This window comes from Lathamus discolor, chromosome Z (assembly GCF_037157495.1).
Source record: "Lathamus discolor isolate bLatDis1 chromosome Z, bLatDis1.hap1, whole genome shotgun sequence".
Lineage (NCBI taxonomy): Eukaryota > Metazoa > Chordata > Aves > Psittaciformes > Psittacidae > Lathamus > Lathamus discolor.
In genome coordinates, this window is record NC_088909.1 from 110,144,539 (window position 1) to 110,168,940 (window position 24,402).

The 24,402-nt window shown below is 45.6% G+C and overlaps 1 long non-coding RNA gene across 1 annotated transcript; it reads right to left on the reverse strand.

Moving 5' to 3' along the window:
• Nucleotides 1-8,647: 8,647 nt before the first annotated feature.
• Nucleotides 8,648-23,378, reverse strand: LOC136005025 (uncharacterized). The gene is made up of 2 exons (XR_010608665.1): nt 23,234-23,378; nt 8,648-12,700 (listed from the first exon to the last, which is right to left on the reverse strand). It is a non-coding gene; the product is annotated as an uncharacterized LOC136005025 (long non-coding RNA).
• Between the last annotated feature and the right edge of the window lie 1,024 nt (nt 23,379-24,402).

Sequence of the window (24,402 nt, forward strand, 5' to 3'; positions counted from 1 at the left end):
GTCCGTTTCCAAATTGCTCTATGTTCTGCAGAGCTTCATAAGCAATAAGCCACCTCCCATCAGGTATTTTCATCCCTTGCTGTCTCCTTTTTCAACAGTGGGGTAGAGGCTGCATAAATCAGTGAGTTGTATGAGAATAAAATTATTCCATGAGTCTTTACTGGTAAAAAAGTGATTTTGCATGCTAACTATTTCAATATTCTCTAGAAGTCATATTCTAGCTAAATAATAGCCTGGAGCACTTTAGAAATTAATAAAATGTACTAAAAACCAAAACATGCTTGTTAAACAAAGGTGGTACAAGACTACTGAATAGCTGCTCTGCAAGGGTCTGAAGTTTTCCCCTTCTGGGGAAGATGTTAACACAAGCTTTCAGTTCCACATGGAAATCACACGTTATAACTTCACGTAATAAAAATCATCAGCACCATCACATCCCTTTACAGAGCTGGAAGCATGCCCAAAGAACCTTCACAGTCATCAGCAATCAACAGCAAAAAAGACATCTCTGTTTCCGTTGTACATACTCGTCATAAACTAGAAGCACAGCACAATGGTGGAATTACAAGTTCAGCCTTCCATGTCCTAAGCAGACTGGTACCTTTCATGATGACATAATAAACCAAGTCAGAGCTGCTTCAGTCTCCTTAGGTTCACAGTGTTTAGTGTTTCTTTAAAATCTTCACTCCTGGGTTCCTGTGCTTAAAGGAAAATTTTAGCTGTCACCAACATAAAACCAAAACCTGTTTCTTGTGGATACTGGAAAAACAATGATCAAAACCCTCAAAAATGATCAAAAAACTCCCCACTTGGAACACTGTGTGCAGTTCTGGTATCTTCAACATAGAAAGGACATGGAGCTGTTGGAAAAAGTCCGGAGGAGGCCACGAGGATGATCAGGGGCTGGAGCACCTCCCGTATGAAGACAGGCTGAGGAAGTTGGGGCTGTTCAGTCTGGAGAAGAGAAGGCTGCGTGGAGACCTCAGAGCAGCCTCCCAGTATCTGAAGGGGGCCTATAGGGATGCTGTGGAGTGACTCTTCCTCAGGGAGTGTAGTGATAGGACAAGGGGCGATGGGTTCGAACTGAAATAGGGCAAGTTCAGGTTAGATATAAAGTTCTTTACTGTGAAGGCTGGAATGGGTTGCCCAGAGAAGTTGCAAATGCCCCATCCCTTACAGTGTTGAAGGCCAGGTTGGACATGGTCTTGGGCAACATGGTCTAGTGTGAGGTGTCCCTGCCCACGGGTGGGGGGTTGAACTGGATGATCTTAAGGTCCTCTCCAACCCAAACCATTCTGTGATTCTGTTATTCTATGATTAAATGGAAAGGTCAACCAGCCTCACTGAATACCTGATTTCAAACAAGCCGCTGTGATTTCAAGCAATTTTCTGTGTTGGGAAGAAGAAATAGGGAAGTGATTACCTTATAATTAATATAATCAGTGAGAGAGCCAGGGGTAAAGCTGAATTCAAACACCTCTGCAAGACAGAGGTGAGGAGGGACTATTTCAGGTGAGCCCTTCATTTCTGGAAATGGGCCCCTGGTCAAGTTCAAGATCTCTAAGCACTCCTACACAGTGAATTGTCTTTTTTCTACCTGTATTCCTACTTCTACCATCTTTTTCCATAATATAATCATGTAATTATAATCACATAAAACCAGATGGAAATACTGGGAAGTAAAATGTTCAGTTTCTCTTTCAAAATCTACCATGCAACTGTTACTTCCCCAGGAAATAACTGGCCAGCAAGTTAGGGTCAACCGAACTTTCATTCAGGGATTTTTATTTTTAGAGTCTAAATCCAGCTAACTACAATAATGAGGAACTGACAGCACCAACACTCAGGAACAGTTCTGCCTCTATAAAGTATTAAAATAAATTCAGTTTCCAATTCCTTTAGGGAGCCTATAAGAAAGCTGGGGAGGGACTCTTTGTTAGGGACTGGAGCGATAGGACAAGGGGTAACGGGTTAAAACTTAAACAGGGGAAGTTTAGATTGGATATAAGGAAGAAGTTCTTTACTGTGAGGGTGGTGAGGCACTGGAATGGGTTCCCCAGGGAGGTTGTGAGTGCTCCATCCCTGGCGGTGTTCAAGGCCAGGTTGGATGAAGCCTTGTGTGGGATGGTTTAGTGTGAGGTGTCCCTGCCCATGGCAGGGGGGCTGGAACTGGATGATCTTGAGGTCCTTTCCAACCCTAATTATTCTATGATTCTATGATTTTTTTTTTTTTTTTTTTGAAAAAATAGTTGCAAAGTATCTATTTTGGCAAAAACATTCATTAGCTCCCAATGTTGTGTTGTTTGAAGATTAGGCTTCAGGGATGTTAAACAGACAATGCAGGTACATCATTTGAGGGAACAATTTTAATACTGTCAGGTTATTGCATTCAGGTCATGAACATCAGCTACAGGTGAAAAGCAAAAGGCATCTACCCAGGAAGATGTACCATCTACAACAATCGGTTTGAGGTGAAAGAGAAAAAAAAGGGGGGGGGGGAGTGGCAATCATGGTCGAGGAGGGGGATTTTTTCAGAATGGCGAAAACAAAGCTGGGTGTTCATAAGTGTTAATCAGCAAAATTGACAGGCATTAGAAAATACTAAAAATAATGTGTTTTCTGAACACTCGCATGCATGATGTATCTGAGCCTCTCTGAAGCCATCCCCCCCCCAGGCTTACAGCAAACGATCAGCATGAGAGTAGGGCTCAGCAGAGACCTTTTTCTTTACATTTCGCTGGTATGAGATTGCACTGGGGGCTTTTTTTGAAGAGCAGCAACTGATGGCAGCAAACCAAATTCCCCAGTTAAGTTTTCGAGGAAACGAGAAGCGTCTCAGCCAGTGTTGAAAGCCTCTCCTGTCGCTGTGCAGCATGAGCATATCTGTTGCATTAGCTCTGAAAAAATCCCCCTCTCAAGCAAGGCCTCTGAAGCTTTCTCGGAAGATGAAACCCCACAAATTTCTCCGTAGTGATGAATTTCTGCCTCGCAGAAGTTTTCCAGGAAAAGAATTGACTCAGGGAAAGCCTCCATCACAGTTTTCTTTTAAATGCTTGTGCAAAGGTAGTATTTCCCTTCTCCAGGCAAAGCTCTGGAGAGGGAACAGGGACCCCACCAACCCTTCCCAGCTTGCAGGACTGGATGCTTTAATGGCACCTGGTGCTTTTACAGGCTGGTGCATTCCTATAACACCCTCCTTGTGCAAACAACAACAACCCATCAGGTTTAGCACAGCTTAGCCCAGCTCTGGGATGGGCAGTTCCTAGGTTTCAAGTGGCAAGTTTCGCTCATGGTCACACTGGGACCCATCTCACCCTGCAGAGCATGGTGGGGTCCCTCAGCATTCATTCATGGAAACCCAAACTGATTCGTGTTGGAAGGGACTTTTAAAGCTCATTCAGTTCCAGCCCCCTGCCATGGGCAGGGACACTTTCCACTAGAACAGGTTGCTCCAAGTCCTGTCCAACCTGGCCTTGAATATTTTGAAACTAATTGATCTTTAAGGTCCCTTACAACCTAAACCATTCCATGATTCTATGATTTCCAAGGATGGGGCATCCACAGCTTCCCTCGGCACCTTTTTCTTCACTTGAAGATGGACACCTCAAGTAAATGGTGACTTTTGGCAATGGGGAGTTTTTTTGTCCATGGGCCATTGGATAAGGCTTCATCCTAGCAGTGATATGCCTCATCATTTCCAACTGAGGCTCCTTTCTGCTAACCCTGCAAGTAAAAGCTGGGCACTTGAGTCCCTGCCCCTTCACCAGCTGATGTGAAACACATGCAACAGCTATAGAGTGATAAATAATGGGAAGAGGTAACAATAGGAACAGCTAAATCTGCCATCTGAACTGTGTTCAGATAAATGCTCCCAGCTTCCCCAGCCATCCAGGGAAGCTGTCACAAGTTGAGTTGCATTTAAGCTCTCCTCAGAACATAAGCCAAAGCTGCCCTGGCCACAGTGATACCCTCAGACCAGAACATGCTCAGCACAAATCTTGCTCTTATTATTCAGAAACTGTAATTAGAGATGGCTTTCTCCACCCATGTGGTATGTAGAAGGGCATGGCAAAAAGCCAGCCGTATCTGGGCTGCATCAAAAGGAGCGTGACCAGCAGGTCGAAGGAGCTGATCCTGCCCCTCTACTCTGCTCTTGTGAGACCTCACCTGGAGCATTGTGTGCAGTTCTGGTGTCCTCAACATAAAAAGGACATGGAGCTGTTGGAGCAAGTCCAGAGGAGGCCACGAGGATGATCAGGGGCTGGAGCACCTCCAGTATGAAGACAGGCTGAGGAAGTTGGGGCTGTTTAGTCTGGAGAAGAGAAAGAAGGCTGCGTGGGGATCTCAGAGCAGCCTTGCAGTACCTGAAGGGGGCCTATAGGGATGCTGGGGAGGGACTCTTCATCAGGGACTGTAGTGACAGGACAAGGGGTAACGGGTTAAAACTGAAACAGGGGAAGTTTAGATTGGATATAAGGAAGAAGTTCTTTACTGTGAGGGCGGTGAGGTGCTGGAATGGGTTGCCCAGGGAGGTTGCAAATGCTTCATCCCTGGCGGTGTTCAAGGCCAAGTTGGATGAAGCCTTGTGTGGCATGGTTTAGGTGTGAGGTGTCCCTGCCCATGGCAGGGGGGTTGGAACTGGATGATCTTAAGGTCCTTTCCAACCTGAACTATTCTATGAATCTATGATTTGCTTTGGTGCTGAGCTACATCAGCCAATATGGCTCTGTCCAAGGATATATTTGTCCAGAAGCTCCCAGCTTGGGGAGGAGATCGTGTTCCTTGAAGGGTACCAGCTCAGAGCTCCCCATGGATGTAGGATGAGTAGGATTGTACCATCCTTTGGAGCAGAGCCATGAGCAGTCGTCACTACCATCTCTCTTTAAGGCAGATCTGAGAACACAATTTTCTAGCTCCTTTCTATATGAAAAGCCCTAAAAAGGTGAATGTGCTGTAGGTATGGCTGAGACCAGCTATACTTTGTTTCTTCAGCAGGAAGCCAAAAGGATAAGAACAGCCTTCCCAACATATATATTTGATGGGAAATAGCTTAGTTCAGTACTGGTAAAGCTCAGGATAACGCCCAGCCTGGCACAGCCGCAGAAGAGAGGTGGACAGGGTTTTGAGGAACAGCAAATCTATTTCATTTAAAGTCTCATTCCAAAAATAATAGAGCAGTATTTGCTTATAGAAATATTTAGTTGAGTCTGGGACGCCCCTTCCTGAAGCTGGTGTGGGATTATTTACCTAGGCAGAAAACCGCAGGGTGTGATCAGGTAGGAATAGTGTGACCTCAGATGGGATTTGATCCAGTCACCGGTCAAACAACCGGCCTGGTGGAGCACCCCTTGGGGCCAGGTGATAAAGAAGTCCTTCCTCTCTTGTCCCAGAGAACGATGCAATATGAAACCTATTGCATCTCCACACAGAGCCCTTGAGCAGGGTGAGAAGATAAAGATGAAGGCGGTTTTGCTCACATTTTCTCCATTCATGCAGGGACTTGGTATCCTGTGGCATCCTCCTGTGCTGCTCAGCCTACGATGGGGTGGGTGATGGAGTCATGTGGGTTTAGAGTTAAAACCTAGCTATTTTGGGTAAAGACAAGAGTTGTCAGAAGGTCAATGGCTATAGAAGAGAAAAATCCCTGTCCCACTCACAGGTCTTTAACAGGAGCGTATTAGAACCACAGATAGCCCCTGTCCTCTGGGTATGTGGAGAAGAGTGCACCTGAAGACCTACCCATCACCAGTTGATCAGGTCTGTGTGCAGCACCTTGAACACAATGGGACCAGGATGAGCCTTGTTGAATGCTTTCACTCCCTTACAAACTTCTGATCCAATTTCATTGGGAAACTCTCAAGGGTTTTCCCCCATGTCACTGAGGGATCTCCCACCCCCAGCAGTCACCTGCTTCAGCTAGACACCAGATGGGTCCCTTTCTCCTTTTCTTTCTTATTAAACCACTCCTGATGTGGTGTCAGGAGGCTCACAGTCTGTAATTTGCCCTTCTTCTCTTCCTCCCCATCATTACTCTTGCACTTTCCCTGGCAGCTGCTGGTGCGGTAGTAGAGGTGCGTCAGAATTGCACCTCTTTCTCTCCTGCAGTGAGGTATATAGGTCAGCAGGGTGGCAGAGCACCAGAGCACCAGCCACAGGGACAGATGTCCTCAGGCTTCCCCGTGCTCCCTATCAAGGGGGTTGAAGGTCTAATGGCTGAGACGGGGCTATGGCATTTTGGTGCGAGTACCAACGATGGGGCAGCAGCCCCTTGTACTATATTTCATCTTTTTCCTACAGCTAAAGCAGGGATCTCATCATCTTTGGTTCTGGGATGTCTCGTGCACACTAGGAAGATTATAGAGAGTAATATAAAACAGAAATATTTCCCAGACCTGGCAACCTCATAGCTGATAATGAGAAACATTTACTCTAACAGAAGACTTCCAGGGATAGAAACATTGAGAAATCATCTTAATGTAAAAAATCAAGACAAATTACTCCAGCCCACAACGAGGTTTATTCCAATCTAATTATTCCAGTCCAAGACAAGCAGAGAGACTTTTTACAAGGATGGGTAGGGACAGGCCAAGGGGAATGGCTTGAACCTGCCTGAGGGGAGACTGAGCTGAGCTCTTAGGCAGAAGCTCTTCCCTGTGAGGGTGCTGAGGCGCTGGCACAGGGTGCCCAGAGAAGCTGTGGCTGCCCCATCCCTGGCAGTGCTCAAGGCCAGGTTGGACACAGGGGCTTGGAGCAAGCTGCTCCAGTGGAAGGGGTCCCTGAGCTTTAAGGTCCTTTCCAGCATAAACCATTCTGTGAATCTATGACCATATAAATCTGTAAATTGGTCCCAGTGGTAGAAAGGGAGAAATGAGCATCTTGTCAGGAGGTGGGTACTGCTCCAGCAAAACCCTGTAAGTTGTTTGTGGTTGGCCTATCCTCTGTTTTATCCCACTGCCAAATAGCAATGGGGTCCCATCCCAGCTGGCAGCACCGCTGGGCAGAACACTGGGTAGCAGCCAGAAGGTGGAAAGCTACTTCAAAGCAACCAGCCACAGCTAAAAATCCTCTGGGCCAATTGCTCTGCAACTGTCTTTGTCCCAGATAGGAGCTTCTTGATAAGAGTGTCAGCAGGTATATAAAGCGCACAGAGCACTTATAGGATTGCATCTCACCCAGGAGAGCAGTGATTCATGCTTCCAGCATGGTTAAGTAATTTTTCATTCCCCCCCCCCCCCCATACTTCTTTCCCTGTCCCATCTGCATGAACTAACGCGGGTGCAGAACTATAGAAACTGTATTAATAATGGTCTTTTATGTGGGTTTAATCATCTCTCAGGATCTGCCAGACCACAGACTTGAAACTCCTTATGAATGTGACTCACTCCCAGAGCAAGCGTTCATTGGTTGACAAACTCTCCTGATTTCTCCCCGTAGAAGTCCTTTTCCTATTGGAAGAGAGGGCCTGAGGTGTTACCTATGCAGCAATTGAAGTTCACTGACTCAAAGTAACCCCAGATACTTGTATCACATGATTTTTTACTCATTCATTCATTCATCCTCGAGCAGCCTCACAATAAATACCAGCCCCTTCAGCAGAACCCCTTGCAGAAATTCCCCTTTGTACAAACACACTTCCTACTTCTGCAGCCAGCATGTTTTACAGAGTAAGGCTCTCTGCACAGCTGAGAAAGGAAGGGTTATTTTTCTCCTCAAATGCATTAAACATCCAGGTTTGCCATGGTGCACTTAAAGAAAAGGATTTTGATTGAAAGCCTCGATCTGTTTTGAATCAGCTCCCACTTAGGAGCTAGTGTCTGACCCGGAGATAAATGCAGTACAGCTAGAGATGAATGGATTTTAGAGTCAAACATGGGCTTTGCGAGTGATCCATGAAGAAGAAAGCCAGCACATATGGATGCTGTACGGTTCAGCACTGGCGATTTGAGGTGAGCCGGGGTTCCTGCAATATTAAAACTGATTGAATTGCTGCATCGCGCAAAGATCTCTCAAATTCCTGCTCTTCTGCCTCGCCCAGAGCTGCAAATGGAGAGAGGATCCCAGATCAGGCTCCTGGGCAGTGTTTTGCACACATGAGTCTCAGAGTGGATTAGAGGCTCAGGAATAGCATTGTGTGTCTGTCTTAGCCCAGGGAAAAAGACCAGAAAGGAGAAATTTCCTGGTTACAAAGAGCCAGGAAATGTCAAACTTGGCAGAGGTGTCAGATTCAAACCCTGAACACCGGTGATGGGCTCAGCTGCTAAAGAGGAAACTATTCACAGGGGGGGCATAGAGATGCATAGATCTGACCTCCTTAATGAGCATCTGTTTCTCAAGTTCACCATGTGCATAAGCCTAGAGGGGTAACTCCTTCGTATGTGTTTATTTGTACATCTGCATTCATAGCACGATGTGGAGTAACTCCCACCAGGACCAGGGCTGCTCTTCAGGTAACCTGCCACGTTACCATTCCAGTGGCTCCATTCCAGCCCCAAAAGCTGGACCAACTAGTTTCAGCAACAATTTACACCAGCTAAAGTGCTTTATTAGACAATTCAGGGCAAAGCAGACAATCAAGAAGTAAATGCATTCATAAACTGCTTCTCCTAGGCACTGGTTTCCCTGCAGAACAGGATGTAATAAAAAGCTAACATCACCACAGCTTGTCCTCCCCACACTGAGCATTGGCTCGCACATTAAAGAAAACGTCCTGGATGTCTGTGTGGAACACAGCCACTCGTTGACAGCCTACCATAACATTATATACACGGCTATTTTACCTTCCAATTACACATCCCCAGGGTGTTCCCTAAATAATTCTATGTTACATTATATTTGGTAACACTCCTTTTTTTTTGATAGGTACTTATTTCCTACACACACGCCCCCCTCAATTTATTCCAGTCATATTAGAAGGCTGAATAAAAAGCACTGCTGATGTCTGGAGCCCACTAAAGTTGTAATTTAAAAACATAACTTTTGTTTTACATGCTTCTCATGTACAGCCTTCAGTATCCTGGTCCCTGTATCCTGCTGATAACTCAAGTTACCAATACATTTTTCCCTAGAGCAGACCTATAAGAAACCTGGAGAGGGGCTTTGGACAAGGGCCTATAGGGACAGGCCAAGCCAGTCTGGGATTGTGAGAGTAGTTTTCCTCCCTTCTTTGCAAGGACGTTGGTGCTAGGGGTCACAGAGGAGTGGACAGTCCCAAGGAGAAATGGATGAAGAATGAAAGGATGCTTCTTTAGCTGTCTGCTTTGAATGCAATAGGGCAATACTACAGACTTCCTATCACATAGGAAAGGTCACTCACATCACCACTTTTTCCGTTCTGTATTTGCACAATATACTCTGCTTCCCAGTGAGCTGTGACCATGTCAATGTTGAGGATTCCACTCCAATGTTGACATCTGCAAACGCCCACTTCATTCAACAAATGGCATTAAAAACCACATTAAATTATTGACATGTCAGCAGAGCTAAATAATACGCAAATGAATATTTTCCCAGCATACTCATGAACTGCAGAAAATCCTTAATTGCCACAGATTAGCAAACCTCATCTGTTAAAGCACTAAAAAAAGCCCCTCAGCCTTAAATAGAAACAAACATATTTGGTCATCGTGACACAACGGTCAGTCCCATCCTTCCATCATCCTTTTTGTCATCCAGCCTTACAGAAGTCAAACGTGCCTGCAGATTGTTGTGACTGCAGTCATCTGTGTGTGGTTAGCAGTTGGGCAACGTGGGGAGACATTACTGTGCCACATCCATCATGCGTTTCAGAGCCTTGAACCCCAGCCAGCACCCCGCAGTGGTGTCATCCCATGTTGGCCTGGAGATGCAGCAGGGCAGATCCTGAAACTCGCTGTCTACCTGGTTTATTGGGAGCTGATACAAGAAGAGGTGCAAATCCAACCTCACATTATTGCCCAGCCTCCAGGTGCCCCAAACCTAATCAGTGATTGCCAGAGCTAACATCTGGATTCACTGAATCCACGTTAGATTTGATGTAATTCACCTGTGATATAAAGTGCTCAACGAGCTGAATCAGCTAGGAGGTAGGAAAATACATCACTATATACTTTTTTGAAAGCTTGAAACACAGAGAGCTGGGTAGAGGTCAGGCTTTCCAGCGCTTGAGGATGCCTGCCCATTAAGGCAATGGGGCTCCGGAAAGCGACGAGCAAAGCACTCTTTCCTAGAAGCTTGTTCCAGTAATTTTGTTGTCAGAGCATCTCTATTTGTTCATAGAAGACAGAGCGGGATAATCATTGCTGAGCAGGAAAGCGCAATCTGGATGAAATCCAGAGTGAGAGTGCTGCGTTAACATGATGTACAGATGTTTGCCTGCTCCGATCCCCCCATTCTGGTTAACTGCAGGGAGACGGTTATGGAGTGATGTGCTGCAATAAAAAAGCATTGTTTTTTGGTTTGGGTTTTTCTTTTTCATAAAGAGCTAATATCTTGGGAAACCTTCCAAGGCGGCTAGAAACAGAGATGGACATGCCAAAACATGATGCACGCTGGACACTGCTCCCCGCCGCTGCCTGCCAACTACCTTCTCCAGCCGGCTGCTTTATTAGATGACAAGTTTTTCCATGCACCAGGATCAGATTTAGAAGCAGCCGTCAAGCTAGCAGCAAGACGTACAGATGGTTTCTTTGTCGGGACAGCAGCAGGTAAAGGTCTTCCAGCTCAGAGGCTTAGGACCGTCTGGCCTCAGGTCTCTCTGTTGACTCACATCAGTCCTTCATTTTCCTAGGAAAAACCCTCAGCAAACTTTGATGGGATTCAGGCTGGAAGAGCCAAACCCAGCACAGGTAGAAGATGCCAGATGGGCCTTTTTATCTTTCCCCACCACCTGCACCCTTGTTGTGTGACCCATACGTTTATTTGCTCTGCAGGTGTGGCTGAGTCCTGGCCTCTTCGCAAAGCCACAGCCTGCTCCAAGAGACCTTGGTGACTGCCCTTTTCCAGTCATTATGTTCACAATAAAATTCAAGCAAGCCCATAAAACAAAGGGAAAATCCATCCCGAGCGCGAACTCAGCCCAGGAAGAAGCAAGAGAAGAGTTGCACCAGGTTTAGCTCTGAGGCACTCAGATCTCAGCCCCGGCTTGCTGCCAGGCAGAAAAAGCTTCCTGCAGACCCAGTCTGGAGACCTGGAGCTTTGTCACATGGCCTGGATTTGGAATACCTCTGAAGGGGCTCCAGGAATCCCCATGCACGTGAGCAAGGATGCTGCATGGAGCAAGATAGGATGGACAGCAAGGACCCAGACAGCAGCACTAGGCAGTACCCGGGGGGGATAAAATGTTCAGGTCTGGACCTGAGCTTTGTGGTGCGTCACAGTCCATAGCGGGATAACCGCTTTGGCGCTCTCAGTGCCTGGGCTACTCTCTAGGGCTGACTGGCACAAAAGCAGCAAAATCTGTGTCCATCTCTAGCACCAGGCCACTTCTAGCACCAAAGCTGCGTGCCTCAGTTTCCCTACCTGCTCCAAGAGCCTAGCAGCACTTACCTAGCAGGGCTTTGAAGTCTCTCAGTGAAACTAATACCACATGTGAGACCCTGGTCTCATTGCAGTGTGATTATAACCATTTGCCTTATTAAACTTGTCTATTTCTTCACTGCTGAGAGCTTTCTCTGCTGGTTTGCAGGAGGTGGAGCCCAACCACAACAGTGCTGCTCACCCCACCACTGGTTCAGGCCACGTCACTCGACTCGCATCACCGTCCTGCACCATATTCCTTTTGGGAATGCAACCCAAAGAGCGTGGGAAGCACGGAGGGACCAACCCATTGATGTGGAGCACTCAGAAAAGTCCCACCGCGCTTGCTCTTTCTCCCTTGCCTCTGCCTCTTTGTAGTCGTGACCTCTCCCTGGCGAGGCCAATCTTCTTGATGGCATTTCAGAGCTGACCAGGGCACTGGATGGAGAATGAGCCAGAACACAGTGTTCTTTGTTAAAATACTTATTTCAATGTATGTAAATGGGGCACGTTACTGTGCAAACTCTTCTACTCATCAGCAGGTATGGACCTTCCTTGAGTGGCAGAAGCCAGAGCGTTACCAAGCCCACGTCTCTGTGTGAAACACAAGCTGCATTGCTCCATCCCAGCATCCCAGCAGAGAAACCTGACTGCCTAAGATAAAACAATTAAACATGTGATGTTTTGCAGGGCAAGAATGCCTTTTATCCTCTCTAGGAGATGCAGGGCTTCATGCCATCTCTTCTTGCTGCCAGATTACTGTCACTCGGCTGGCTTATGGATCTTAGACACGGCAACCACCCCACAGTGCAAGCTGGCAGTACCTCCAGTTCCTAACAGATCTTCTTGCTCCTTGCCCTTGTTTTCTTAATATTCTTTTGTCCTTTACCTTTAGAGTGGTGACACTAGCTGTCCTCAATGACAATGTAACTTGCAGATCATAGCACCACTCAAGGGACTTAGTTATCTCGCCATGCTCTGGGGCACTAAGATGATGTTCAGATACCTCCGGGTGTCCAAGATGGGAGAAAAGGGTCAGAGAGCCTCATTCACATTGTCTTTCCTGTCAATGATAAAATACTCTTTTCATACGCTGACTGTTGTTACCAGGTTCATGCTGGGGCTTCATGGACCAAGAGGCAGGGGATTGACCCCCATTGACAGAACTGTCCCTCGAAGCCCATCTTTGTCCCATGTTTTGGTCAACCTAATTAATAAACACACACAAGAAGAAAAATCAGGGTTTGAGCAATGGACACAGAAGTCTTTCACATATGTGTGTGAAGAGAGAACAGGCTTCTATGCCACAGTGTTTTGGTGACTGAGAGTCTATTGCAGCACTACCGCAGAGTGGAGCCACCAAAAGAAAAAGCAAACAGGGATTTTGATCTACATGGACCATGTTGCACTCCACAGTGCTATTTTTTCTGCTTTTAGTGGCAAATACTAAGGCTAAAAGGCAACAAAGAAACCAAAGGAAACTAAAAAGGAAGAGGAGGAGACAAGGCAGGAGGAGGATCAGAGGCTAGAGGGCACACTGAGCCTGGTACAAAGCACTTTGCTTTCTTTTTGATCTTGTCCTTGATCAAGAAAGTCCACCCCACTTTTGTACAATCACAGGCCATATTATGACTAGTTTTCTTGACCAAAAAGAAATCCAACACCAGATATTTGTAGATATTGGCTCTCACATACAAACCTGACAAAGGGTCACGTTTTCAAAGAGGTCGGTGTCTATTATATCCTAAAGCAAAGACATAAGAGGGCCCAAAAGGTCTGGGGTTTGTCTGCAGATCTGCTTTCTGCATCAAAGTACACAAGCTGTTTAGGATCTCTCCCCCTTCAACAAGCCTCACGTCAAGTTTTTAAGTAAATTTGACATAAAAAGAGTGATCATTTTTTCATAAAAAGAATTTGCTTTTATGCAAGGTTTCTGAAAGTGTGTTGGGGAGAACAGAGAGAGAAAGACCCTTTAAGTGTATCCACTCAGACTAACAATCTATGGGTCTATATCATATTAAACATTGGAGAAACACACAAGATACCCCTTGAAATGCCTTGACTATGAAAAGGTTTTAAATCACAGTTCATCCTCTCTTAAAACACCAAAGTCAATCAACCTCAAGACACAAAACTACAGGAAATCAGGCTTCCTAGTTGCAATGCTCACAGGAACATGGATTTTTCCTCTTTAGGACAACATGCAAAAAATAGAAAACTATAGTTTCCAAACTATACAAAATTGGAATAAGCAGCTGCTCACCAGGGAAAGACCCAGAGCTAATCATCAAGCTTGTCTAGCATCCTCAGCACCAGGCTCGTAGGATGATTCAGGTTGTAATGGGCCTCAGGAGGTCTCCAGGCTGAACCCTGGTCAAAGCAAGGTCAGCTACGAAGTCACACCGTGTTGCTCAGAACTTTATCCAGCTGAGTCATGAAAGTCTCTAAGGATGGAGGCTGTACGGCCTCTCTGGGCAGAGCTTCTCCTTCAAATCCTTGCATTGCAATGCTCATGAATGGGAAGGTATTGATCCATGGCAAGTGAATCACAGACATCTCATAGTCGGAGAGTGCTGACTGATCTCTCTCTCTTGGGGCTCCTCATCTTATCAACATTTATTAACATCAGAAGGACTAACAGTTTTGGTCCATAATAAACCCCCCAATTACTTAAAAACACCCCTGCAATGTAAAGTTCCCTAGGGAAAGTGCAGAGCACACACTTTTTCGTGTGTTAAATAAGATATTCTACCCATTGTCTACTGTGCTCTCGATCCCTAAACAGGAAAACTGCTATCATCGAGAAAATAACCTTGGTATTTTCAGCCACCAAGCAGGAGAATTCCTGACATAGCCTGGAGCTCCTCCATTGCAATAACAATGCTCCAGTGATCCCCATATTGCCTTATGTGGGAATATGCCTCCGCCGGTCCCTGACTGGCCCCGAGGAGGAGTGGTGCACCAGCAGGTTCAACTGGTGTAAGGTATGATGAGTTGCAAGTTGTAGCCCATGCCGAGGCTTACTTCACATACTCTGCTGTCCCGTGATACCATCAAGGCCAAAGAAGACTTTGGCAAGACCAAATGTATCTTCAGAGTGGCTAGTAGATACAAAAAGAGTTAGCCCCTAACTACAGCTAGGAAAAAGCTGGGGAGGGCTATAAATGCTGTAATATGAGATGACAGCCCAACACAGATAGAGCTTGTCTCCGTTAGCCATGGGGTTCTCCCTATTCACATATTTTTACATACTATTTCTTACATTGCATATATATTTACATACTTATTCCCTACTTTCCTATATGAATAGAATCTGTTTCCAAGAATCTGATGCACACTTGATGTGGGGAGTTAAAGACAGCAGGAATTGAACAATTTAGATCCAAATCCTGGCACAGGGTGCCCAGAGAAGCTGTGGTTGCCCCAGTGCTCAAGACCAGGCTGGACACAGGGACTTGGAGTAACCTGCTCTAGTGGAAGGTGTCTCTGCCTGTCGCAGAGGTTTGGAACTGATCCTTTCCAACACAAACCACTCTGTGATTCTGTGATATGATCCAGAACCAAGAAAGCTGTAATCATGCCAGTATTGCAGCCTTGGTTTTGGCTGTCTGGAGGCACTTTTCAGAAACTGATGATGAGGTTCAGCTCTGCCTCAGTGCTGGAGCAACCCTGTGATAACATTTGGGTAGGATCAGAAAAAGAAGATGCCTTGGTACAAACAGCAACTTCTTACTTCGAAGATAAAACTGCAATGCGTAACTGTACCTGTATGGAGGAATCAGTGCTGACGTTCATTCCTATGTTATTCATGGGCTTGTTTCCCTCTGCAGTTCCTACCTCATCAGAGGCACCAATGAAGACCCATCTGTGGGATTATTCTTGTTAATGAGTGAAGACGAAAGAGCCTAGAATGATCCTCAGTTTCCACACGGAGTTTCAGGGATTGGCACTCAGAATAGATACCTATTTATCTGTGATTTGAATTCATTTTAGTTGGGAAATCTTGCTTAGGCTCAGCATTTAGCTCCGTTCCTAGTCCTCATTGTTAGAGCACACATGTACCCCGGTACGACTGGAGTAAGGCAACAAGCACAACACTGCTATGGTAAGAACCATAAGATATGAAGACATATCATTTTTCCTCTGTCTGTAACTCTAAGCCTTTCCTTCACACATTAATACAACTGTGGTGACACATACCTAAGCAAAAGGCATCTGGGATCAGCTCAGCACTTTGTACTTATTTTAGACTCTGTTGTAAGACCCTTCTTCATACCAGCGTTATGAAAGTACCTGTGATAAAGTTGCTGACTTGAGCTTTTTTATCTTGTTCTGCACCTCTGGAATACGTAAATCAAGTGCTACCCACCCAATTTTTGCAACAGCATCTCCCATCTCCTCTGCCCATCATTCACCAGGTAGGTGGAGATTCTCCCTTTTGCAGACCAAGAATTCTGATGCTCCTAGCAAAGGCAATGAATACTGAAATGCAGACTCTGCTTCTCTATTTTGCTTCGAACTATTAGAAACATTTTCCTTTCTTCATCTTTATTCATCACTGAGTCTTGCATCTCCAAGAGCTCATACTCAGGAATGCCACAAGCCCAGTTACTTGGCTTCAGTTACCAGAGTTTAATTTTCCCCTATTCTCCCTCCCAATTTAATATCAAATTAGTCAGTACCATCTCGGACTTCATCACTCTTCTCCTGTAGCCCCATTCCAAGCCACACAAGTTTCTCCCTTTCCCACCATCGTGATGCTCCACATCTCCTGGTAGTGGAGACATCAGAGGAAGCCAAACCACAGGGACAAGCACTGGATGGCAGCGATGCCAAGAAACCTGCAGATTTCCTGTTGGAGCACCTATGGAAAAGGAACAACTCATTTTTCCTTCATGTGTTCCCATTTATTCACACTGAACACACCCTGCTGTTTCCTGTCTCGGCAGAAGCTACGCTTGCTGTATGCAAAACCCTCATTCAAAAGACACAAGACAGACATGCACCATCAGAGTAGTGGTCCTGGATGTTTTCTGGGATCACAGCATGAAATAGGTTGTATTTGTATCTTTTTAACCAAAAATAATTCTCCCCATCCTCCAAGAAGAAGTTCAAGAACAATAAAAATAATTTTAAACATATTCTTTAGATTAATTTCAGAATTTCTTGAAGACCACATTTTCCTATCAGTATTTCACAACCAAACAACATTTTACTATCAAAAGAAATAATTGGTTTGCAGAAACTCTTTAAAAACATTGCCTAGAGGAAATGAAACTGTGTACACTCAAGAAGTCACATCCACCAGTCATCAGAGGCCACACACCTTTGTGAGAACTTGTATTTCAAAGACGCCTCGCAGTATTAAATGCAGTATTTATCAGACCTACAAAGTGCTTTAAATAAGTAAGTAACAAGATACGTACTTTTTAGGAACTTAACAGCCTTTTGGGAAAGGAGTAATCCCTGGCAGTGCTCAAAGCCAGGTTGGATGGGGCTTGGAGCAAGCTGCTCCAGTGGAAGGTGTCCCTGCCCGTGGCAGGGGTTGGAACTGGATGAACCTTAAGGTCCTTCCAACGCAAACCAGGCTGTGATTTTGTAAAGCTCTGTTCATGTTTCTGAATCTGCTGCTAAAGTCACTGTGTTTGTGCCAACAGATCCGTCATTTCCCTGGAGAGACACACAAGGTATTTCTATACTCAGAGAGTTGCGAATGCAACATTCTGTATGTACTTAACACACGTAAAATGCCTTGTTTTTAAAGACAGTGGAGCTGGATGGTTTTTGCAACCTCTTCCTATCACATTATTTTTTTGTTCCAGCAAACCAGAAATCTTTTTATTTCCCCTTGATTTCTTGAAGCAAGGAGACCATGCAGCTTCACTTGGCAGCTCTGTGTAAGCAGTTTGTACTTGAATTTCCAGAAACACAGCGTGTTATTTACATTGCCAGTTGCAACACTTTTTTTCTGTGTAAAAACTCCCATAGATTTCACCAATCATTGCCTTATTTTTTTTTTTTTTTTTTGAATAAACAGTCCCTGAAGGCAAGAAGAACTCTTCAGGGCAGCAAAATATCCCAGCTACTCTTACAGCTGGAGGCTAAACACAGACAGCATTCTCACTGCTGGCTTAAGCTGATAAACTTGCTGGAATATCATTATGCAACCCCAGAATTCCAGCTTTCCAGTGACAGAACTGATGCACTAAATACGTCCCTTAATATGATATATTCCATGTTGATTAACCTTCAATTTGTAGTAAATGCATTGTTCACTGCTCTTCTTTTGCCCTGTGGAAGTCCTTGAGGATTCTCCAAGGGGATAGTTGCGTAGGAGAATTGGCCAGACATTAAGTAATAGTAGGGAAAGTGACAATTGTATGATGCTGATGCTCAGCTACCAAAATACCCGGATCACATACTGCCATCTGCCCTGACTCAAACACACCAACTTGGGTGCCTGTTGCTCTCAGAGCAGGTATCAGCTCTGCTCCAACATCTACCCCTTTCCAATAGCATTCTAATGGGAGGCCACATTACAGGGGCACATTATCCCTGGAAACACTTACTGGAGTCTGCAAACATCCACACTCATTTTTCTTTAAGCCAGGCAGACATTATTAAATGGGAGAGACAGTGTGATTGCTGAATCCAGAGTTGGTATTTCACATTTACAAGGTTTTAGAAACCAAACAAGAGCTTGCAGTAAACTGACCCCATTGGAATAATATATAGAAAAACAATTAAAAGAAAATAAACCCTGGAATGTTCCACTCTGCAGAAGTAAGATACAATACTAGAAAACCCTCCATAAAACTCATTTTCAACTCTAAACATTCACATTTCCGAAATGCACAGCTCACCTCCTATTCCTGCCCCTGCCAAGGAGAGAGGAGACATTAGCAGACATCAACATCTAAACTCCACGAGTGGCTGATGCAAAGGAAGGGATTAACTTCCTCTAACATAATCCGCCTAAAAATGAAATGGCTGATAGTCATCTTGGCTTCCTTTTTAACATAGATTAAAATAGCCGCTATGTGCAGGTCTCCCTTGCTCTCTCCCCAGAGGTTCTAGAAAGCACTCAAGTGCCAAACTAAAATAGGAGGCTGAAATTAAATCAGAGGTATCCCACCCTCAGCACAACTCTTGAGTGCATGGCTCGAATCCAAAGCGCAATGGAGCCCCTGGAACAATTGAGTCTGTGATTCCGGATGGATGTTTCAATCCCCTGATGCTGCTGCCTGGAGGTTTGGGGAGGTCAAGATGATTCGGAGGTGCTATGGAAGTCGACTGGAGAGACCTGGCTGGCAGCATCCCAGCATCCGGCATCCTCCAGCGTCCATTGCTTCGGTTCAAAAGCAAAGGCAAACAGGAAAGCAAGTTTGCACTCCCAACCTCTCTGCCAAGATTAATTGCTTGGGATATTTTCACTATTAAGATGCTGCTAACCCTTAGCAGAGCAGCATTGATCTACAAAGGCACACTCGAATGAGCAACTCTGAAGTTCAAATGCAGGCGCATTTGAGAGTCAAATCCAGGAAAAGGTCCAATAGTGAGGAAAAGAAGAAGGAAAAACAAAAAAGAAGAAAAATAGTTTAAATACACCTATGACCTGCAGCTTGAGAGCATTTTCCATTGCACTGTAACAACCATGCATGCAACCAGGCAAATGTGTACGTTCCATCTGTACATGCACAAAGCCAGAACAAAGCCTGACCAAACCAGCTTCTCCTCCCAACAGCAGCACCCTGCATAAGAACTGCGCTTCGAGTAGGGTGCCCGAGGCAGAGGGTGTCCAACTAACACCACCTCAAAGGCACCATGTGGTAGTGGAGGTGTATGCAGCAATATGAGCATCAAGCTGTCAGAAAATCCTTCCTGGATGACCAAGCACAACAAGGAGACATGTAGGGATCTAAGTGGGCTGCAGTGTTTAAGGAGGCCTGGAAAGGAGACCCCATTTTTACTGTTGGAGCCTCACACTTCAAACCCCAGCAAAACACTTGTGAGGGCTTTGCCCTTTCTCAGTTGTGTATTTAACATCCAACTGTCAGGGGCAGGTGCGTGAGGAGCAGAGCAGGAGCAGGCAGGGAAGAAGCTCATCCGCTTGTATTTTCTGTAGCATGGCAGATGCTGGTTTTCCACACACGCTGCCAGCTCCACACACACTCTGTTTTTTGACCATGTTACATTGAGAAACAAAGCTTAGATGCAAAACGCTGCCTCTAATGAAGTGTGGAAAGAGCCCCGGCTGGCTGCTGGTGACTGCTGCTATTCATCTGACTAAGCAGCATTTGACATTTGGGCTTGGCGGGTCTCAAGTTTCCCTCTAGTAAGATATGGGCTGACTCCGTCGCAGCCAATCTCGGTCGGAGGCTGCAGATGATGCCGGAGGGAGGTGAAGTGTGCACACATCCCAAATGACAGAGCACGCTGCAGGCTGCGTCAGCGCAGCGCCAGCGAGCCTGGCCTCTGCTGCACCAGATGTGTGGCACCACTGCCCAGGCCTCCTGTGCCTTGGGGGATGCTGCTCAGCTGCGAATTCCTCTCATCGTTTTACGTTTCCTGGTAGCTTGCGCTTGTTCTTGCCTTTCTTCACTCAGTTGAGAGAGTTCTGTGCTTCCCGGTGCCACGTGGGTTACCTTCTGTTGTAATCAGAGGCAGGTGGAAGCTGTTTTACAAGACCAGCATTGAATTTCCCAACCCAGGTTGAGCTTGGTGCAATATAACCAGCAGCATAAAGGGGAATCCTTTCTGTAAGCCAGTGTTACAGAAGAAACCCAGTTAAATTGAAATCGTTTCCATAAGTAACAGCCTCACTGGAGCTGGCTGCATGTTGCAAGGAGGAAGAGCTGAATCCACAACTCAGACATGTCTTCCCTGGATGGACAAAAGCCAAGCCAGGCGCCAGTACCACAGTCAAGCCTTCTAAGATGTGTAACCCACAGAAAATCCCTCTCTGGGTGGATGTGTTACTGCCTGTGAGCCATCTGGAAGGAGCTGGATATACCCTGCTTTCCTTTGGTGCCTAAAGCATTAAGTATGATTTGGTAGAGAAACTCTGTGGTATTGGGAGGACCTGTAAAGTCCTTTAAGCCTTACATTTCTCCGCCTTTGTCCCACTTTCATGTTTCTTCCTCCTCTCCCCCACCACAACACTTTGCATTAACTACAATGCAAGGAATAACACAGGGGAATTGCAGCATAAATAACACTAATAGTAAAATAAGTGCTACTATAAGGGTTGTTAAAAGCATTACCTGTTCCCAGTGAGAGTACTAAAATCAAAATTCAGACCAGATTTGTACAGCACATCTTTCCAATGAGTAAAAATCCTTTATCACCTTGCTTTGCACCAGCTCTCTCATAACTGTTGCTTGCAACATTGCCAAGCAGTCTCCTGGCTTTTAACAGTGCTGTCCCCCAAGACCTGTTTGTCACCCTCACTTCCACTTCTTGAGACCTCCAAGGAGTGGAAATGAATCCAGAACTGGCTGCATAACTCAAGCAAAACAGGTTGAGCACGAACTTAAATAAGTCTCTTGGATGACAGAAAGCCTCCTTGAATCCTGAAGTCCCAACAGGCATTCTCTCATCCAAAAAGCTGTGCCAAGACCCTGAGCCCAGACCCATTGAAATAAGTGGGGGAAAAAAACCCAACACCAACTCCAGACTGCAGGTGCTGTTGAACACTGCAAAGCCACAGTTCATAAATAATATTTGCCAGGTATCCCCATGCCTTGCCTTCAGGTGATGGATGGCGTCATCCAAGGCTGGTATTCTGCATGGGAGCTGGCTGTGCCGAAGCAGAGGCCCCAGTGGCAGGCATCAGCAAGACTTTGGGCAAAGCTCAATCCAACACTAAGCTGTCTCTTTGAAGGAAATTATACCGGAGCCCTCCTAAGCACAGCCTCAGGCCATTGCATCTGCCTGTGATCAGCCGTGTGGTGTGACAGCAGGGACACACAGGTTTCATGGGTGCTGCACATTGTCACAGTCCAGCAAGATATGGCACGTTCACAAAGGACACCAGAGATACCCATCTCCCCTGCAAATACCAGCCAGGCTTTTTCAGAGGTTTGACAGTGCTAATGTGGACAAATGATACGTATGAACAGTCTAGCCTCAGTAGCCCAGAAACAGACCTGTAAGAGAGGCTACAGAGGCAACTCAGGGCATCTTGGAGGATAAAACTGAGGTCTCACCTCTTGTTGATCATCCTAAAGAACCTTTGCTGGCTGTGAAATCACTATAGCACATCCTGACCTCTTCCTGTTGCTCTTCTTGGCTGAAGGCAACAGCCCCAGAGCATGCAGCCCCAGGTAAACATCCTGCAGTCATCCAGCCTGCAGAAGACCTCACGCCAGCTGGTGAGTAAAGGAGCTGCAGGTGGTGACAGAGCAGGTATAACCAGCACACACAGCTAGCTTGCTGCTGACTAAGACCAAAGGATAAGCCCTAATGCAGCCCAAAATAAACAGTGGGAGAATCCACTTCTCTGAAGAACAGTTTGTCCAAGTCATGCTGTTGAAACCTCAACTGCAGTACAGCAAAGAAACGCTGCCTCGACAGGCACCTCTGTCATTTCAAAAGGAGCACACTCACGGGCTTGAAGCATGCTTACAAAATGGAATTAAGAGGTCAAACCCAGGAGAATGGCCATGCCTTGTATCACAGACTGATGTTGAGTCCACGCTTGCTCTGACTGTCTTTAGTACTCATACACGGGTGACAGGGGACTACCACAAATCCAGCTCTAAGTATAGACAGTGGTGTAATTCTGTGTTGCACAAGAAAGGGAGATGCAAGTCTTTCTTTCCCCATTCGTCAGCAAGGGTATAAACTTTAACAGTCACAGTGTTTTGGCTATCCCACAGGAAGAGAGCAGGTTTAACGCTAGCCCATAGGGAGACTGTGGGCTGGAAAGGCTGGCATCCCGAGGCAAACTGCAAGCAGTACCTCCACCATCTCCGCCATCTCCCTGGAGAGCAAGAAAGTCAGGTTGCTCAGTTGTTCAAACTATCCTTTAATGTATTTCCCTTATTCTAGCACTAAACCACACTCTTGCCATGTAACCTTAGGTCTGAGACTGGATGAGTCCTCCATATTTAGCAAATCCCTTCATACATGTGCATAATTGTGCTTCTATCATACAGGTATCAAGACCTGAAATGGGAGGAAAAGCACCTCCTTCACTCCTCAGCACAAGAAGAGCTTGAAAACACTACCAAGAAGCTTTCAAAAGCCAGCAATGCCTCAGTTCATATGCATTGCATATGCACATGCAACAAGCAGCTCCATAAATATCATAAAGCATTTTTAGAAATAGAGTTGCCACCACTAGAACATCGTTTCCCTTAGGAAGAGTCCTCCCTTCATTTTTCAGTCCCAAATTCTCATGGTTACATAGGGGCAGAGAGAGCTCCAGTTGCAAGTTTTCTAGTAGTTTAACAAATACCTTGATAAACTTCAGTATATTTATGGTGGTTGTTGACCTAAAAGATTTTATTTCATTAAATACATGCTTTAAAGAGCCAACAGTCACTTCAAAACATGCCAAACTGACCCCCGTACTGGCCTCAACATGGCTCACGATAATAAATTTATGTAAAAAATAAAACTTCCCCTATGACAAACAACAGGCTGTGCAAATGCATTTGCTCAGCAACTGCTGAGAACACTCGTTTCTTCATCAGGCTTTGTGAATGCAGCGCACACCGACGTAACTCTTTCTTACCTCATCTGGGATTCAGACTATGTGCTCACACAGCCATTGTGCCATGAAAAAAGTACAGTCGAGCTCAAGTGCCACGTCTGGGTGAATCAAGCAGTTGCACAAAACAGTAAGGACCTACAAGCGCTCTTAGATCTGCATGGCATAGCCAGACCACATCCCCATTTTTGGGAGGTGAGGATCCCATGCATTAAATACCTCCTGGTAGGCCTGGAGCCCCTCATCACAAGCGCATCAGGAGCTGCTTTAGCTGGTGATGCTGCATGTTACTGATTTGAATGTCAGGTGCTGAATCACACCACAGAGCTCCCCACCTGCAACCTGTTATTGGCCAACATCAACAGCAGACATCAGTTGCTCAGGTCCATGTTGGGAAACAGCCATCCAGCAAGCCTGCTGCCAGAACAAGCTTAAGGATTGGAAAGGAAAATGAGACTGGGGCCATAAATTTGAAAGTCAGGTTTCGACTATTTTGCCATATTCTGGCATTCATTTTATGCAATGTACTACAGCATCACCCCAGGTATCTATCCTAGCACCATCAGTGGTATATAGTAGTTTAATGATCTATCTCACATAGGGAGTTATTTCAGACTTTATTTCATGGAAAAATAACTTTCTACTGTTCAGCTTTTAGCCAAGACTTGACCTAATAGGTCTATTCCCGAATAGGCCCCTATCCAGGGCTCGACCCAAAGGCAACCTACTGGCTTGGGCTCAAGCTTTGCCTCAACAAGGAAACATGTCAAGAGAAGCGATGGGAAGGAGAGGAAGTGAGCAGGGTGGGAGATCGAGTGCTGTGCTCCGCAGTTATGCATCTTGCTTCCAAACGTCCCTTATACTTACGCAATTCATTCTTCAGATCAGGGGATGGAAGAGAGGAAAAGAGTGATGGAGGACTATCTGCAGCATCAAAACGGAACCAGAGAATCTCTTGACACACAAAATATCTTGTTTCTGCTGGCAATCCTTGAGAAGAGGGCTGAAGTGTGAGATTAAGTTCGCCCCATGGAGAGGCCCATTCCAGCAGCAGCACATTCAGCTATTGCTCTAACTACCAAGCTATGTACCACTAATTGCACAAATGTCTAACAGTACTGTGAAAAAGGGGAGAACAGGGAAGTCAATTAAAAAAAAGAAAGAGCAAGGAGAACATACCTCAGTAGTAAGAG